Genomic DNA, 15,166 nt, shown 5'->3' with positions numbered 1-15,166 from the left:
AAATCCACCAAAAACTGAGCACCTTGTATAGTCAACTTCGTGCGACGAGACACGTGGGCACATAATAACGAGGCTCCGTTTCCTACGTATACCCGAAAGGGTCGAATAGGTGTCAAAGCGAGCTGGAGGCGCTCCGCAATTCGCGGGTGCAGGAAGTCGTGGGTGCTCCCTGTATCAATAAGTACGCCCACCTCCGTTGATCCAATGTTTCCTGTCACACTAAATGGCCTAGACCGGCTGTTCCCATTCAACGAATGCAGGTGAGATAGGTCTGCCGTGATAACATGATCATCCTGTAATTGACACTCGGTATCTGGTCGTGTATCCTCGTCATCCTCCTCCCCGACATAACACAACAATTTCACCGTACACACATGTCCCGGGGTATATTTCTCGGGGCAATGCCAACACAACCCCTTCCTCGATCTCTCCGATTTTTCAGCCAGCGAAACCCTGACTGGAGCAAAGCGAGTGTTGGTCGATGGCGCCCCAGTCGGTGGTGGGGCGGAGCTGGTCGTCGGGGCCCCCGCAGCGAGCCGGGAGTCCCTGTTCTGCCACTGCCGCTTCTGGGTTGCAGCAGCCTGCTGCGCGCGCTGCTCCTGACTTGCTCCCAACCGCAGCGCCAGCGCCATTGCCTCGGCTAGTGATTGCGGTTGTTGCAACTCCACCGTCTCCTGGAGCGGTTGTTTCAAACCCTCAATAAAGATTGGGATCAATGCCTCGTCCGAAAGACCTTGGACTCTGTCCAAATACCTCTCAAAGGTGTTGTGATATTCAGTAACAGAGCCCGTTTGTACCAATTTCGCAAGGGGACCCGTATAATTCTTGAAACTCTGAGGATCAAAGCGATGACGTACGTCCTCCAAAAATTCGGGCCAAGTAACGTAGGGATTGTTCTTCTGATAGTTAAAAATCCATTCTGCCGCCGGAGGTTCGAATAACATAACTGTGTAATGTAGCCTGTCCTCCTCGGGCATCAGTTTGTGATTAAAGTAATATTCGACGCGTGATATCCAATTCGTCGCATTTGAGCCGTCGAAGTGCGGTGCCCGCATAGTGACGCCCGTGTTGTCATCACCTCCATGTCTCCAAGCACCCTGCTCCCGATGTCGGGGACTGTCCCACACCGTTGGGCGGCGAGTAGGGCCCCCTTTCAGGCGCGCAGAGGGTCGGTCCCAACTTGTCGTGCGCCGCGGGCGTGTATCGGGCGATGCTCCCTCCTCTCGTCGATAAGAATCACGCCCTCTATACACGTCCTTTCGCCCGCCCCGTGGCGGTCGCCCTCCGCGATAACCTGCCTGACGTCTAGGTTTACAATCCTTGGGCTGGCCGTACGTATCGCGATAAGAACGATACTCGCGATCGTCGGAATCGGACTCCTCAACCGAGAGATCATCCTCCTGTATGGGTCGACCCTCCATATTATCCATCCGACGATCAGAATTATCCATACGCATCTCCAATTGATCGAAACGAGACATAATTCGATCAAACCCTAGTTTGAAAGGGTCGACGTCCCCTTCACGATTAACCCCGCGCGCCTGCTCCTGCGGCTGACCCGCGTTCTCCCGAATCACAACCCCAGATTGGCGGCGAGATGAGCCGATTCCCAATTCCGTCGCGTTGCCCCCTGTCAGCGGCGGGCGAGACGGGTTGTTGACGTCCAACACATCCATGAGTACGGAATGAAAGCACCACTTGTTAAGATGCTCCTGCTCTTAACGTGAATATCCTGACCAATTCCACCAAGTAACACTCGTTCCGGCGTCTTCAACAAGAAGATCGGCGGCTGAAACAAAATCTGGCGCGAAGATTCACTCTTCGTCGGCAGAATACAAAGGTTCAAAGTATTACGCAATTTCTTGGGCAAAATAATATTCTTCATTCATAAGATTTTCGGAACAATGAAGAGCCCTATTTATAATCTATGGACCCTAGGGTTGGTTCGACCTATCCTAACTACATCGGGAAAGAACCAACAAAGAAAACCCGACGGAAAATAATAAAAACGTTAATTACATAATGACTAACTAATTTAAATAACAAAAATAATTAAATGACCAAAAGACTCTAACTAATCAAAGGAATCGGTTGGGAGGTTTCAACCGATCCCTTGGCCTCAAGCTCCTGCTCGGCTCCGCGTCTCTCTCTGCTCTCTCCTCATTCTCGGCTGGTGCTCGCTCCTCGTCCTCGGCTCTCTCCTCGTTCTCGGCCTCGTTCTCGGCTGGTGCTCGCTCCTCGTCCTCGGCTCTCTCCTCGTTCTCGGATGGTGCTCGCTCCTCGTCCTCGGCTGGCGCTTCCGTCAACTGCTCACCAGCCGTTTCCCCTGCTACACTCACGTCCAATGGGGTTGGTGTGGATGCATTCGTAACACATGACCTAGAATTCGCAGTCTGCTTCACACAACTTCTCAAAAAAATTTAAGGTGGAAGACGAAAACTTGTTTTTGATGCATATTAAATAATTACTATAGTAATATTTTTGGTTTCACGAAAAATCTACACAAGTAATAAAGTACGACCATAATTAAAGCTTTGTTAGCATATTAATTGATTCAATGTTTAATATTTTTGATAGCATCAAAAGAATTAAAGAACATTTTAAATCAGAAAATAAAACACTAATGATGGAAGAAAATTAGATTTTAGGTGCATTGAAAAATATATTTATATTCATCAAAAATTTCAATAATGGGAATGAAGAAAGGCTAAAATATTGAGAAAATTTGATTTTAGGTGCAATTAGTTTACATATTATATATATTTATATTTATCAAAAAATTATTAAATGGCTACCGTGAAATTTTTTCTCATCTATCATTATATAAAGGTATATAAAGGAACAGTTTTTTGGGGAATTTTTGTGAATACCAACTTTACCCTCTTTGGCGGGAAAACTGTTCACTATAACTGCTGTTGGTTGTATTAAAATCTGTATTTTATTTGTAAATCTAATTGTAGCATTTCCGGCCACTTATGGAAAATTGTGTACTGGCAGGCCTATATATGTTAAATTGTAGACCTATATTTTATGTTTAAGATGCATGGCTATTTTTGTTAAGAAAAATATTAGGGTTTTTTTAAAGTGGATGCATCGAATACTATTCTATTACAAAAAAATCAATTCTTCCATTTTACTAAAAGCCAGCAATGATCCATTCTCTCCTCTTTCCAAAAGATCTAAACCTGAAAATAAAATAGGAGTAGATTATACGTTTAAAATATCATAACAAATAGTAACATTATATTAGTACAAAAAAGCAATTCTTATATAACCCTGAAAATAAAATCCACTATATCTAAACTTATATACATAAATTTAAAACATAAAAAAATTCATGAAAAAAGTTACTGTATTCAAAGCATGACATTAAAATTGAATGGATTCTCTAACAAAGGATTATGTTCTATGTGAAAGAAAAGATTATACCATCTCCAAAGGTACACTAAAACCTAAAACATGATAGATAATTAGCTCAATGGTACTAAAAAACCAATCTCATTTTTGGTTTTTGAGAAAAAAATACCTATCTTTAGGTTTACGGCACGCTAAACCAAAACCTAAAAGTTTTTCAAATTTTGTGAGTAAAAGAGGCATAATATAGAGAATATTCTTTTAAATTTGAATTTAGTGTAAATGTTTGGAGTAAAATCATATTTGATGTGACATTTACACTAAAATGATTTGAGTTTAGTGTAACTCTAATTTAAACCGACTTGAATACCCAATTAATTACAAACAACATTCCTTGCAAATTACAAAAGGAAGATTAGCAGCTCTAATTTAAATTAGATTGGATTTGGGATCTGTAAAATAATTAAATCTGACTTGAAAGAGTAGTAACTCTAATTTAAAATTGACATGAATAAAATGATTCAAGACCTAATCTACATTATGTCTAAAATAACTATAATTAAAATTTAAACTTAACTTGAACGGGTCTAAAACATTCTTTGAATTTTGAGTGAACCAATTTAAAAACGATAATATACTACTACGATTTATACCTTTTTTATATTCTTCTTCTTTCTTCCTATACTTCTTACTCCTTGCTAAGTGTATTCCTTCTCCATGCTAAGTGTAGACTTACAGAGACTAACTACCATGTGTTGCTGTAGTCCGTGCTCCTTTTGTAATGATTTTATAGACTCCAACCTCCCAAATTTCCAGGCTTTCTTCACCCATTTCTAGATTTCATATTCTCACCTTTTACAGATTTACTCGGTTTCACTGAGAGAGGCGGCTCCCTCTTTCTAGGGTTTACACTCTATATTTGTTTTATTTCACCGTGAGATGCGCATCTCTTCTTTTAGGTTTTGCTTTTAAGTATATAGTCGTATAAATAAACATTCAAGTTAAAAGAAATTAATTGGGCCTTACAATCAAGTTATTTTTTAATACAGTAGTTTTTAGGTGTTTGATTGGTTCTTTTAAATTAACGTTCACAAATTTATATTACTCTAATTTAGATTTATATATGATATTTTTTTTCTGAAACATTTACTCAACAATTTTTAAAAATTTTAAATTATTATTGAATTCAGATTTTGTATCAAATTAGATATAGATTTCTAATTAAGTTTTTTACTTAAATATTTTCTCAATTATTTTTTATAGTTTAATTTTTTTTAATATTATTACTATATGATAGTAAATCTTTTATTTGCTATATGGAAGGTCTTTTGCATTATTGTGTAATTTTTCTTATGTAATTAAAAATGCATACAAGTTTTTTTTAACCGATGTGGATGAATTCGTTGAAAGTCGTATTCTTATAAGTGATGTTGTTCGTGGTGAACAAAATTCATAATATTGTGAATGAGAGTAATTTCGTTTCGTCAACTTTAAATTGAGACCGAAGATAATTTTTTTCGCTCTTTGTTTTGAATATCATTTACTTTGTAAATGCATATTCAAATGTCATTTTTTAATGTAAGACTTGCCTTAATCGCTTTTTATGCATATTCCTCATTATTTTTGTTTATGTAATTGGGTATGCAAGTGTGCAAATACTATAATTTTTTGTACCATAAAGTGTCATAAATTTTTGTGGTTTAAAAGTTACTACATGTTTATATGGATAACTATGATCATCACTGGTTGGCTCGAAAATCTTAAATATAAAAAGACTTATTCATGTTATTTTATTTTCCTTTTTTATTTTATTTTTATTTTATAATTATTAATACCATTTGATCTAAGGTTGTCATTCAAATTCCAACGACGACAATTTCCTTTTGACCATGTCGTAAGCAATGACGATTAACAAAAATCAAGGTCAATGTGTCTCTCATGTTGGATTATTTTTGTAAAAGTCAGTCTTCAGTCACATAAATTGTATATTGTTGTATCAAGAGTCGCAAGTCGTGAAGATTTGAAGATTTTAGTTATGAAGATGACGATGATATTCGGGGTGATTCAACCATTAATGTTGTTTATAAACAAGTTTTTCAAAATTTGTGACCTACTGGTTTGTTGTTATTTTTCTAATTTTTGTTCGTATTTATGAATCTATGTTTGTTGATCAACATTCTTGAACTATTTATTTATTCAAATTTTATGTTTTTTTCTCCTTATATCTTATTCTAACTAATCCATACTCTTCAATCCATAGTCGCACATATCCTCTTTGTCATTTGTTTTATTTTATTTTACTCCACTCATATCAGAAATTAAAATTGTATAAAATCATTTAGAGTGGGTTGAGAGAAGTACATTTCTCTTTTGTTATTATTTATAATATTTTTAATTGTTTATAGTGTTATGAATACTTATCATAATTAACACATATCCTTAATTATGAACATCATTAATATTCTCTTTATCCTCTTTTTTAATCTACGTACCTTAGAAATTATCTTCATTATTTGAAAATTTTATGTCCCGTGCATAGCACGGGTGATAACACTAGTTACAAGAAAAAAAAGAGTAAAATGTGGTAGTAGTACAAATATTCAGATTTGACAGAGCGAGAAATTGACGGGAGTCACGGGACTAGTGAAGCCAATTTTTGAAGCGGTAAATAGCAAATTGAGTTATACTCCTACTAGTTCTCCTTGGGTTCATGAAATATTATTAGCTTTTACAGTATTATTTTGGTCTATCTGCAAAATTTGGTTCACCTTTTTTTTCATGTTTGAGAAATGGATCAAATCCAGTACACTAACTTATTACATTCATATTACATTATAAAATTAATATATAAATATAAAACTCACATTCTACTTATTTTTTTCACTCACTTTTTTTCACATCTCTTAAAACCCATACTAAGTTAAATGTGGACAACATTTCACGAACGGAAGGAGTATAACTTATAATTTAGTGAGAAAGTTATAAATAAATTGATTTATCATTATACTCAACAGTTTTATGGCTTGCCATAAGTTGATTATGCAGATTGATTAAATTAACTAGCAATCCCAAACAACGGCGGACGCAAAAAAAAAATTTGGTAGACGCTTCATTGTATATATGTGTGTGAAAGAATAACTACCAATTAGTATATGAAAAATAATTTTGATAATGATCATATGAGTTTTACTGCAAATCGAAAAGTAAGAGAGTGGTTTTAAAAAAAAATGATTGAAATATTACCGTAAATAGCTTTAATGGACACAACAAAATAGAAAAATATAATTATTTTTCATGGATGGAAAAAAATATACACTACCTGATGCGATATTTTATAGTTCTTAATCAAAGTATAAAGATTATCAAGTTCAATTGTTTTAACTCTAATAATACTACACTACTGCAAGAATACAGTATCGTAGTAGTATTTCAAGTGTCGATCCACAGGGAGGCGAGATTGCTTACGCTTAAAAAGACTACACAAAGCATATAAAGATATTGTTTTGATTTTTGAATGGTCAACTAACTTAAACTACTGAAATGAGATTTTTAACAAGAAAGGCAAGTCACTTCAAGTTGCTCACTAGGCTTGCGTTATTTTACACCATTTACAACGAAACATACGACGGGATTAAAATTATCAACCTAATCGCGTGCACTGAACATGTCTACGACGTATAGTTCACAGTCAGCTGAACACTTGTTCCATGAACCAACTTTCAACGACATTTAATTCCTGCAGATGCGCAGGAACAAACGTCGTCTACTATAATTACTTACCTAATCCACTATCAATTTATCCCCTGAACAGTTCTAAATCGATAGCAAACCAACAAACGATCAATCCTAAGCTAAGTTAAAGAGACGATAGTTAAGATTTAACAACACTACATCATTAGCCAAAACCGTAGCATTTTAATTATCAAACACATTGTTGGTATCAAACGTATGATTCAAGGTGTTAAAACAAATACACAAGCCTAGATTACAACTAGGAGCAACAAAGAGAGCCTAGCCTATACACATGGTAGAATGTAGAAATAAAACCATAGGTGTGATGCTCTCGTCGAGTGGAGTCGGGAATCGGGAATAGATGGTCGGAACAATGGCTGGAATGCCTTCCTTCTCTTCTTCCTCCCCTCCTTTCTCTCTGTTTTTCTCTGTAAAAATCGTTTTCCCCTCCTTTGTCTTTTTTCTTCCTTTTATTCTCCACTACCGGGAGAGAGAAACTGCCTTCCAGCAGTTGCCGCGCCGAAACGCCCGACCGGGCGATTTTAGAAGAGGTAATCGCCCGACCGGGCGAAAGGCTACTGCATGGCCTCGCGGGAAACGCCCGACCGGGCGTTTAGTTAAAATCAGAACGCCCGAAACTACACTCAAAGCACGACTTGGTGAGTTATAATTAACATGAAATCCGGGGTAAAGAATAGGAAATAAGCTTCGCATCAAATACCCCCAAACTTGAACTCTTGCTCGCCCCGAGCAAGGCTTATTTTCAGCACAAAAAACTCAACACAAGTCTACCCCGCAAAGAAATTTTCATCACAAAGAATCATGTAGGGACGTGAGTGACAAAATCTGAACCCCCAACGTTTCCAATCAAGATTTCCCACTCTCAAGAACAATCACTCATCCCCTTACAACTTCAAGTCAAGATGCACTTCAAAGTAAGTCCAAACATGTGATCAAACAACTCAAACCGTCATCATTGACTCATCAAGCAATACTAACCACATAGACTCACAGATTTCAAATCGAACTTCTTTAACTTTACCAAGTTCTTTACACAACATCCACAAACATCAACGATAAGGTCCAAGGTCTTATTTCAAGGTTGTAATGGGGCTAGGGACGAGGTAGGATACATATGGATAGTGAGCTCGCAGGCTACACAATTGAGTGCCAAATTCTTCCCTCCTACAACCTCCTTCCAAAGATCAAACAAAATTTCACAACCACACTTTCACTCCCCCAAACTTGAGATCTATTCTAGACAAGATTACAACAACCAACTATAGAAGTTCTATCTTTATTTCATCAAATTTTCTTTTCTCTCTTTTTTTTCTTCATTTTTTTTTCTTTTCTTTTTGTAAAGACCTCGACTTTTGCGAATTTGGAGGTCGTCTTTTTCTTTCTTTTCTAAGAACTTCATTTTTTTTCACCTATACATTACATCCAGTCTAAAAAAAATCTATTCTTTACAATCCACCACCTCACACTTACAACTCAAAACACAAAGCTCAACTTGTATTTAGCACCCAAATAGTAGCAAGGTCTATTGATGAGGCTAAAATTAGGCTTATTTAAGTAGCTAAGTGTTTGGCTAAGTGTTTACACAAAGAACAGGGAATTAAGCTCAAAGTGGCTTCTAGGGGATCATTAGATGGACTAGGCATGTGATCATATGGCCATGGAGTTCATCCTAGTGCCTTATCCTCCCAAATCGTTAACACAAACGAACGCAAGCACTTCACTCGATAAAGCAAATCAATCCAAAATACTTTCCACAAGACATGCGATTTTCATACTCTCCTCAACTCAGGAAATCGGATGTAATCACGACATGCTCTTTCACATAGATTCATGCACCCATTCCATTCATCATAAGCTTCAAAGTTCAAGTAAAATTAAGCAAGATTTCCCAACCAGAAAGCCGAAGATAAAGCATGCACCCGTCAAATACATAGATTCAAAACATCTTAATCAAGCATTACACCCAAAAATAAACATCACAAATCATTCACAACCCCCCCAAACTTGAATGCACATTGTCCTCAATGCATGCAAAGAAGACAAAAAAAAAAGTAAAGGGAAAGAAAACTCCCCCAAACTTGAGATGACGCCCATAGTGCATTCGGGTGGGAGGGTGGGTGTAAAAATCCTTTGCAGGTGTGCATCCTTCTAAGCTCCAATCCAAACTCCATCCTGCTCCTACAAAAAGAACAAAAACTACAAAAAGAAACACTCAATTCAAAAAAAATGTTAGAGGAAAGAATTGAGCAAACAAAACCTCCAACATATGAAACCAAAAATAAAAAACATAAAAAACTTGGGTTGCCTCCCAATCAGCGCCTTTGTTTATAGTCGTTGGCTCGACCTTCTTCATCCTTGATCTACACTTCTGGATTCTCTAGTGTGACCACCTCTTCTGTCTCCGTGCCACCCTCAACTCCAACGTAGGCCTTCAAGCGTTGGCCATTCACCTTCCAAATGCTACCATTCTTCTGATCCCGAACATCCACAGCACCATAGGGGTATACCTTGTGCACCACATAGGGACCCCACCATCTTGACTTGAGCTTGCCCGGAAACAGTCTAAGCCGAGAGTTGTACAAAAGGACCAGTTGTCCCTCATGGAATTGACGAGGCTTAATGGCTGCATCATGTACTCTCTTAGCACGCTCTTTGTAGAGATCAAAATTTTCATATGCATGAAGCCTAAACTCGTCCATTTCATTCATATCACACATCCTCTTCTCGGCTGCAGCATCATAATCCAAATTAAGCTTTTGCAAAGCCCAAAAAGCTTTATGCTCAAGCTCTACCGGCAAATGGCAGGCCTTTCCCAAGACCAATTTGTATGGCGAAGTTCCAATCGGGGTCTTATACGCCATCCGATATGCCCACAAAGCATCATCTAACTTTTGAGCCCAATCCTTTCGAGACGGCTTCACAACTTTCTCAAGCACCCGCTTTATCTCACGATTAGAGACTTCAACTTGACCACTTGTTTGGGGATGATAAGGGGTAGCAACCTTATGTTGGACACCATACTTTCCTAGGAGGTTTTCAAACAATTTGTTACAAAAATGTGTCCCTCCATCATTGATAATGGCTCGTGGTGTCCCAAAGCGGTTAAAGATGTGACTCTTGATAAACTTCAACACCACTTTGGCATCATTAGTTGCCGAGGCCACTGCCTCTACCCACTTAGAAACGTAGTCGACAGCAACGAGAATGTATTGCTGCCCATTAGACTTGGGAAACGGTCCCATGAAGTTTATTCCCCAACCATCAAAGAGTTCTACCTCGTGAATGTTATTCATCGGCATTTCATTTCTCTACTAGATATTATCGGTTCTTTGGCAACTGTCACATCTCTCTACATAAGCTTTTGCATCCTTGAAGATCGATGGCCAAAAGAATCCGGACTGAAGCACTTTGAATGTTGTTCGTCGTGCTCCAAAGTGGCCGCCATACAACGAATCATGGCATGCAGACAAAATCTGAAGGTGCTCATGCTCTCCAACGCACCTTCGAATAATTCCATCACTACAAATACGGAAGAGAAATGGATCTTCCCAAACATACGTACGGGTGTCACTCAAAACTTTCTTCTGTTGATTAGAAGACAATCCTTCTGGTACAACGCCCGTGACAAGGTAGTTCGCCAAATTGGCAAACCACGGCACATATGTTTCCCGAGCTTCCACTTGCAACACTTGCTCGTCGGGAAATTTCTCATTGATCCTTTTCTTTCTCTCATCTTCCGTCTCTTCCAAGCCCTCTAGTCTAGACAAATGATCAGCTACCAAATTCTCGGTCCCCTTTTTGTCTTTAATTTCCACATCAAACTCTTGTAGTAAGAGGATCCACCTCACCAACCGAGGCTTTGCATCTTTCTTATTCATCAAATATTTGATAGTTGATTGGTCCGTGAACACTACCACTTTCGTGCCAAGTAAGTAAGCACGAAACTTCTCGAAAGCATACACAACTGCTAACATTTCCTTCTCTGTCGTGGTGTAATTCAGTTGAGCTTCATTAAGTACTTTGCTAGCATAGTAGACGGCGTGTAGGACCTTGTCTCTCCTTTGGCCTAGAACGGCCCCCACAGCATAGTCCGAAGCATCACACATCAACTCAAACGGCTTTGACCAATCGGGTGTGATAATAATAGGAGCTTCGACTAGCTTTTTCTTCAACAATTCAAATGCCTTAAGGCATTTCTCATCAAAGACGAACTTGGCATCCTTTTCAAGCAAGTTGCAAAGTGGCTTTGCAATCTTTGAAAAATCTTTTATAAAACGTCGGTAGAATCCCGCATGACCAAGGAAACTACGGATGCCCTTCACATTCGTTGGGGGAGGTAACTTCGAGATCACATCAATCTTCGCCTTATCCATCTCCAACCCCAACTCTGACACCTTGTGTCCCAACACTATGCCCTCCTTGACCATAAATTGACACTTTTCCCAATTTAGCACGAGATTTGACTCCTCACATCTTTGTAGGACCCGTCTCAAGTTTTCTAAGCAAAAGTCAAATGAGGATCCAAAGACGGAGAAATCATCCATGAAGATCTCCATAATGTCTTCATTCATATCGGAAAAAATTGCCATCATGCAACGTTGGAATGTAGCCGGTGCATTGCACAACCCAAAAGGCATCCGGCGGAAGGCATAAGTTCCAATAGGACATGTGAATGTCGTCTTTTCCTGATCTTCCGGGGCAATTGCAATCTGATTGTACCCCGAATATCCATCTAGAAAGCAATAGTGGGAATAACCCGCAATCCTATCAAGCAATTGATCTAGAAATGGCAACGGAAAGTGATCTTTTCTTGTCGCCGTGTTCAACTTCCTATAATCCATGCAAACTCTCCATGAGTTCACCAATCGAGTTGCTAACACTTCATTCTTTTCATTGACAGTCACGGTTATTCCCCCTTTCTTCGGTACACATTGCACCGGGCTAACCCACTCACTATCAGAAATGGGATAGATCATCCCATATTTCAACAATTTTTTCACCTCTTTTTCAACCACTTCTTGCATGAGTGGGTTCAACCTTCTTTGTCTTTCTCTTACCGGCTTAGCTCCCTCTTCCATCAAGATTTTGTGCATGCATATAGCGGGGCTAATCCCTTTGATGTCGGCAATGGACCATCCTAGAGCTTTCTTGTGTGACTTCAGTAGCTCTATCAACTTCAATTCTTCTTCATCATTCAACATCGCCGATATCACAACCGGTAAAGACTCATCCTCACCAAGGAATGCGTATTTCAGATTTGTCGGGAGTGGCTTCAATTCTAGCTTTGGTGGTACTTCAATTGAAGGCTGCACATCCGCCATGAAAGTATCCACCACACATTCATTCTCGAGACTTGGTTGATCAATTTGAGCATCCTCACTTTCATCAAAATCAAAATCAACTTTAATTGTCGAACCAAAGTCTTTTTCCAAGCTCCCCTTATCATAAACGCTTCCTTCTATACTTGCCGAGCAACGCATCTTGTCAAAGATACACTTGTCGAGGACATCAACTCTAAAGCACGCTTTTGCATCACTAGGATGCTTCATCGCTTTCTCCACATTAATGGTCACTTGCTCACCATTAATTCTAAACGTGACTGAGTTGTCCTTTGCTCCTAGCAACACGTCCCCTGTGGCAAGAAACGGTCTGCCAAACAGAATTGGCACCTCTTTGTCCTCAGGCATATCCAATACTATGAAATCAACGGGGATGACGAACTTATCTACCTTGACCAAGACATCCTCTACTATTCCTGTGGGCTTCACAATGGAGTGATCAGCCAGTTGTAGAGCAATGTCGATGGGCTCCATTCTGTTCTCCAGTCCAATGGCACGTGCTGTTTTCAACGCCATCAGTGAGATCCCCGATCCTTGATCCAATAGACATTTGGTGAAAATTGTATTGCCTATCTCACAAGGAATCACACAACTTCCCGGATCCCTCTTCTTCATGGGCATCATTCCCGAAATCAGTTGTGAGCAATTCATGCTCAATGCCACTATTCCCTCGTCTTGAAGTTTCTCCTTGTTTGCCATCATGTCCTTGAAGAACTTGGAGAACTTGGGGAAATTAGTGAAGAGGTCCACCAACGATACATCCACATTCACTTTTCGAATCACGTTCATCATCCACTCGAAGCTTTTCTCCTTTGGAGCTCTCTTCTTCCTCTTCGGTGGATATGGTGGAGGAGGAATGTGATCAGGGAAGTTGAACTTGCTTTTCGGGTCTAATGCCGGACTTGTCATCAGCTGTCCCTTTGATCCCATCTCTACTTTCTGTTTTCCCTTCTTTTCTGCCAAAATCCTCTCGCTTAACTCAGATTCTACACCATTTTCCATACTGCCGGATGCAGCCTGTTCTTGACCATGTTGGGCACCCTGCACCAACGCGGGACTTCCCTTACATGCCTCGTCCGCCCCTGCGTGCGAGGAATGCAAGCCTAACATCTCATCCGCCCCTGCGTGTGAGATGCCGGAAGTACCTTGGCCGTCCATTGATGGTGTCGAATCCAACTCACGACCACTTCTCAAAACCACTGCTTTGCACTGTTCATTACCTCTCGGATTAGGTACAGTATTACTCGGGATAGTGTTAGGAATCCTCGTGTGTGATGCCGTGGCAAGCTGTCCAATTTGAGTCTCGAGATTCCTCATTGTGGCATCGATCTGCCCAAACTTTTCCACAGTCTTATCTTTGAAGTTCTCATTCTCCTTTTGACTCTTAGTCATAAACGAGAGAATCTGTCCCAATTGATCCTCAACGGTTGGCCTCTTCTCATAACCCGGGGGTTGAGTGTTGTTCCTCCATTGATTACCCGAGTTGTTACTAGGACCAGCTTGATTCCACCCCGTTTGTTGAGGCCTCCAATTCTGCTGATTATTGTATTGGTTGCCTTGATTGAACCCTTGGCGATTGTTGCCAATATAGTTCACATCCTCCACGGGTGGTCCTTGAAGACTTGGGCATTGATCAGTATGATGCCCACCTTGGCACAACCCACATCTCATCACCGTCACAGCTTGGGGTTGAGGAGTCAGTTGAAGAGATTTAACTGCCTTTGTCATCGACGACATTTGAGTGCTAATGTCCGCCAGTTGAGCCTCAATTGCGGTCACTCTTTCCGCATCCTTTGTAGCACCAAATGTATCTCCTGCTCTATCAGCCCCTCGCCTTGGATTGTGCCAATTCCGTTGATTGTTGGCCAGCCTTTGAAACAAAGCCCTCACCTCATCGTGAGTTAGATCATCTAGGTTCCCATTCGAACCTGCAGTCACCAATCCCGTGCCTTCACTGTTGAGTCCCTTGTAGAATTTCAAAAGGTCATGCCCCGGAGCTAGTCCGTGACTTGGGCATTTCCTTATCAATTCCGTGAATCTCTTCCATGCTTCCGCGAAGGACTCGTCATACTTCTGTCGGAAAGAGGTAATCTCCTCTCTCAACTTCTCAATCTTCATAGGAGAATTGTATTCCAAGAGGAACAACGTCTTCAACTCTTGGAACGTTGCTATGTTGTAGCCCGGGAGTGAGTCATACCACGCTCTTGCGTTCTCCCTCAACGAGAACGGAAATAGGGCCCTCTTAATCCGATGATGCTCCACATTTGGAGGTCTATGCGAGTTTGTCAGCTCATAAAAGGCATTGAGGTGGCTCACCGGATCTTCCTCATCCCGTCCGTGGAAAAGATTTCCTCCATTCACCAAACTAATGTAGTGAGGTGGAATGTTGACGTTGTCGTTCGCATAAGCAAACTCCCCCGGGTGCTCAATTCCCGACCTAAGAGTGTCGCCAAACCGTACCACGGGTGGTGGAATCTCATTATTCTCAGCCATTGATTCACCGTCTGAATCCTGATCCCTTTCTTCTTGGTTATTTCTGAATGGACTCGAATAGTCCGGGAAGATCTCAAACTCTGAACCTCTAACCCTTCTTCTTTGATAACAGAGTAGTCCAAACGGTGGTGTACCCTGTGATCGCGTGTGCATTCACTTTTTTTATTATTTTTTTTATTAGTACCTACACAACAGAAAATACACCAAGCACAAGCATAAAATATTTC

The 15,166-nt window shown here is 40.1% G+C and overlaps 1 non-coding gene across 1 annotated transcript; it reads left to right on the top strand.

The window, feature by feature from the left end:
* The first annotated feature begins 14,445 nt into the window (after positions 1-14,445).
* Positions 14,446-14,552, top strand: LOC121756635. The gene has a single exon (XR_006041015.1). It is a non-coding gene; the product is annotated as a small nucleolar RNA R71 (small nucleolar RNA).
* The last annotated feature ends 614 nt before the right edge of the window (positions 14,553-15,166 follow it).

Source organism: Salvia splendens, chromosome 11 (assembly GCF_004379255.2).
Source record: "Salvia splendens isolate huo1 chromosome 11, SspV2, whole genome shotgun sequence".
NCBI lineage: Eukaryota > Viridiplantae > Streptophyta > Magnoliopsida > Lamiales > Lamiaceae > Salvia > Salvia splendens.
Note: the sequence above shows the minus strand (reverse complement) of the source record. Positions and strands in the feature narration are given on the sequence as shown.